The 5,000-nt window shown below is 35.9% G+C and overlaps 2 protein-coding genes across 2 annotated transcripts in view; one reads left to right on the forward strand and one right to left on the reverse strand.

Moving 5' to 3' along the window:
- Positions 1 to 5,000, reverse strand: part of LOC144964247 (uncharacterized) — a 113,175-nt gene that overhangs the window by 7,107 nt on the left and 101,068 nt on the right. The gene's annotated exons all lie outside the window — the stretch shown is intronic.
- LOC144964245 (uncharacterized) overlaps positions 3,053 to 5,000 on the forward strand; it is a 12,753-nt gene continuing 10,805 nt past the window's right edge. Inside the window, exon 1 of the mRNA XM_078898299.1 lies at positions 3,053 to 3,193. The gene's annotated coding sequence lies outside the window, so the exon portion shown is untranslated. The remainder of the gene's footprint in view (positions 3,194 to 5,000) is intronic.

Here is a 5,000-nt window from a genome sequence, read left to right on the forward strand (position 1 = left end):
AGTAGATGAAACACCAAGGATGCAATTTTTCATGTAAAAGTTTAGACATTGATAAAATCGAAAACCTACTTTTGTAAGTTCGGTATAAGGTACTACCTGGTGTCTGTACCAAGATACAACGAGATGATAACCTCTTGTCTTTTATCTCCAATCACAAAATGTGATTTTGCAATCCAGAGGAATGCGGCCATTGACTCAAATGTTTATGTGTCACCAACGTTTAAAAAAGTTGTACTTTAAAGTCACAAGACGAGTCAAGCCAAAAATTCATTCCTTTTTTCGCGTTAATATAGTTTCTTACCATTATATCATCCTAATAGCAACCCAATTCTGTAACATCAAAATAGTTTGTTACCATTTGAGTATGTACCCAATTCTGTAAACGTTAAAAAAAGTTTGATACCATTTGAGTATATACTCAATTCGGTACCGTTAAAATAGCTGGTTACCATTTGAATATGTGACCAAATCTTTCCCACTAAAATGTTTTTTACCATTTGAATGTGTGCACAAATCTGTACTGTTAAAATATTTTTTTACCATTTGAATATTTCAATGTAAGTTCCGACAGGCCGAACAGACTCTTCCACCCAATCACAGCTACTAAGTGGTCAGAGTGGTCAGTGAATACCTTGACAGAACTCTTAATTCGAATCCTTCACCTTGTCTCGGACTCGAGAGCTCTATCAACTCAACCCTGAAGTGCCATTCATATCAAACAATCTAAAGCAGTCATGTTCCTGTCTCTTTGCATTGTCTTTCTCTGGATTTCACAAGTGTAAAGTAAAGCTAATTTGAAAAGGTAAACATTTCAATTTTAAGTAAACATTCGATAACAACGTGCCCGGGATAACAATCAAGATATAAAAATCAACAAACATACTATTCTTATCTGGAAATATGACAACTGACCAATTTTGACTTACTTTGTTTAAATGATATGGAATGAGTTTTAAAGTGCATATGACACAAACGGTCCTATTATTATCATTGCCAATTAGAAATTTTATAATGTAAAGGACTGAAATATAATTGATGTACTTTATCAACAATGAAAACACTCAGGTTCACACAAATATATAAGAAAAAAGTAACACACACACACGCACACACACACACACTCACACACACAGAAGAGAGACTCTCTGAGAGAGAGAGAGAGAGAGAGAGAGAGAGAGAGAGGGAGGGGGAGGAGGAGGAGGGATGGATAGATAGATAAATAGATGAATGGATTAATTAATTGATTGATTAATTGATAGATAGCTAGATAGATGGATGGCAAGGCAGATAGGTATATAGATAGTTAAATAGGTGTATATATATATATTTATATATATATATATATAGAAGAGAGAGAGAGAGAGAGAGGGAGAGAAAGAGAGAGAGAGTGAGCGAGAGAGAGAGAGAGAGAGAGAGAGAGAGAGAGATTGATAGAGATATGTAGATATAGATATAGATAGATAGCCGAGTGGAGATACGGTAGCCTTTACCGTTTAACTAATGAAGGGGACGTGATTACGAGATGGAGGTTCACAACAGACATCGATTCTTTAAAATAAATAGGGTCGGGGGGGGGGGGGTATCATCGTTCGTAAAGCTAATGTTGAATTTTCGTCAACGAGCACAGAATCACTGAATTGAGAGTACCATGCAAACCTTTCTTAAAGTAAGGGTAATTCTATCACCCGTTGAGTCATTGAATATTAAGAACGTCTGCTAGGTCGTAATGATCGTCATTAATTTGACCTTTGGCCTTGGGATTCGCCATTGGTCGCTCTAACCGGCCGATCAAAGTCGATGGCTCAAAAGATTCGTCTCGATCTGTGTTAATTTCCACCATACAAAGTATAATAAGTGAAATAGATGAGTGCCTGTTCGTAGCATTCTTTATCTTTCCACAAACATTGCGAGTTCTCGACTAGTAGTAAATAAGAAGATAATCAATAGGTGAGCGGGGCGGCATTTTTACGTTTGTAAATATCAAAGTCGTCTTTGTCATGCGCACAGCCCCATCCGTCTAATACGGAATGTTGAGTCCAAGTCCATTGTTTTACCTTAGTTATCCCTTTATTCTCTATACCAAAAATATTTTTTTTAAAAACATATAAAAACATAGCGGGCCTTGCAATTCCCCTTGTCATAGATGTTTCTATGATATAAGAATATACCTCAGAGTATATATTAAACTTTATCGTATTCTATTCATTCTATAGATCCCCTTCAAATGTTAAATTAGTTTAAAACATATAGTCTCATATTATAATTACCAGTAGCAAAAAGAAAACGTGAGCATTTATAAAGAGCAATACTCACTAAACGGACTCAACGTGCTTTACAAGGGGTCCCAAGTCTACCGTAACTTGAAGGATGAGACATAGGCCCCACAAACAGTTTTTTTTTTCCAACAGAGACAAAGTTGTTTACGGCCAGGTATTCATTTTATGGATGAGTACGGTGAGAGCATGTGAATAAAGAGCTTTCTCCAAGACCTCAACTATGCACCGCTCAGAGCAGGACTCAAACCCTATATACATACATATATATATATATATATATATATATATATATATATATATATATATATAAACAACTATATATTTTAATTACTATCAACACCACATTAAACTCTCAGGTGGTGAAAAATTCCTCTTTATGCTAATTTTCTCTATTTTTCTTTCCCCATACTTGCTGGTAACTAGCTACAGTAATTTCTCAATAACCAAATGTCATCGAGAATTTTCCCTTCTGCCAGCCCATCTTTTTTTTCCAACCTAATCAAATATCGGCAATATTATGAACTTAAGTAAGCGATTGTTTTTGTTGAAACCAGTTAGTAGCATATTATGATAAATAAATCACTTTTTCATTAAGTAATACATTTTTTACTTATATCTATACTTAGATCAATATGCATTAGCTAAGGATGACAAAAAAAAAAACCATTACGTGTTATCTTTCTGTTATGTTTTGATTTTGTTGTGGTTATCTTTTGGTGCACTTGAAATAAAATGAGCGAGTGTTCCGATAACAGTTACAACAGTCATGGCACTTAGGAAAATATAAAATAATTGAGTGTGTTTTCTAGACCAAAGCTCTCTTTACGTTGCCAAAATGCTTTTTGATATAACACATTATCATTCCTTATTCATTTGTCTTTTCGTGGGTGTAATCAGTTGGACAATAGAAGAGGGAGGTGAGTATTGATTCATTTCTGTAGAATTATCCTATAATGCTTTCATACTCGCTTTAATGCCTTAATTAAAATTTTATCGAGCAGTATATTTAGGCCCTTTTCTTTGAACATAAAGGCAATTGAAAACTATCAAAATATATTAAATTTGGCATAGTGGCATATCCGCTGTTTTGATACAAAGAAATTGAACATATGTTAGCAAATAGGTTATTTTGTAGAAAGACAATAAAATGGTTTATTATGCGTTGCATATTCGTTAAATAAGTGAGAATGGATATGTACATTTAAATTTTATCAATTGACATAAGGTCAAAATAATCAGAATCAAGTAAGTTAAGGTTTTTAAAAGATTTTTTTAAAAATGACTATCCTCATCAAACTATATTAGGCACGTTTAAAACTTAATTTCAAGCATCAAGTTCATAATACTATTTTTAAGAAAACTGGTCACGTATTTGTCATTTTTATCATGATAGCAAAGTGACTCAATCTTCCGTAAAGCTAGAGTTACTACTACGGACTTTATTTATACCCGGACGACTGTGGGCCATAATATTATGATTTGAAATGAATTCCCTCGCCATTTAACATTTAGAAGTGATGAAAGGACATGATACATTTCGACTTCGTGTCAGTTTTGGATCAAACTCAGTTAACATCACAACTCGGAACACTGACTGGCCGTGCTCTGTTTGAACCCAGTTGTTATCACGGTTTGTCGCGCTGGTCATGCCTTGTTTGAGAACCAATTTAGCATGACAGCTCGGAAAATTGATAATGCCCTGTTTGAACACAGTATCACAGCTCGGAACACCGGTAATGCCCTGTTTGAACACAGATAGCATCACAGCTCGGAACATTGGTAATGCCCTGTTTGAACACAGATAGCATCACAGTCTGAACATTGGTAATGCCCTGTTTGAACACAGATAGCATCACAGCTCGGAACATTGGTAATGCCCTGTTTGAACATAGATAGCATCACAACTCGGAACATGGAATGCCCTGTTTGAACACAGATAGCACACAGCTCTGACATTGGGAATGCCCTGTTTGAACCAGTAGCATCACAGCTCGGAACATTGGTATGCCCTGTTTGAACACAGATAGCATCACAGCTCGGACATGGTATGCCCTGTTTGAACCAGTATCACAGCTCGGAACACCGGTAATGCCCTGTTTGAACACAGATAGCATCACAGCTCTGAACATTGGTAATGCCCTGTTTGAACACAGTATCACAGCTCGGAACATTGGTAATGCCCTGTTTGAACACAGATAGCATCACAGCTCTGAACATTGGTAATGCCCTGTTTGAACATAGATAGCATCACAGCTCTGAACATTGGTAATGCCCTGTTTGAACATATCATCGCAGCTCGTAACACTGGCCTGCCCTGTTTTGAACCCAAATGGTATCACAGCTCTAAAAACCGGTAATGTCCTGTTTTTTGATGGATTGTGGGACATCTTTATATCAATATATGATCATAATGGAAAAAGTATGTTTTATCTTTGTAGGTCAAAATTGCGGTCACTGTGATTTTATTCACCATAGGACAGGATTGAGATTACTGCATTTCGTATCATTTATTTGATAATTATTATGAACATAACCATTTTTCTTTGAAGTAAATATTGCATTGTTATCAAATATACAATCTTCTCTTGAAAATACTAACGAAAGAGTGAAAATGGAGAGGCTTCGTAAGGGAAAAAACAGACAATGGACGTTTCGGGTGAAAACCCTTCGTCAGCACAACTATTGTGCACGATCACCGGCTTCAGGCGGCCCCTACCGTTTTCT

The sequence above is a fragment of the Berghia stephanieae genome, chromosome 2 (assembly GCF_034508935.2).
Source record: "Berghia stephanieae isolate SIO BIC M18660-M18661 chromosome 2, UCSD_Bste_1.3, whole genome shotgun sequence".
Lineage (NCBI taxonomy): Eukaryota > Metazoa > Mollusca > Gastropoda > Nudibranchia > Aeolidiidae > Berghia > Berghia stephanieae.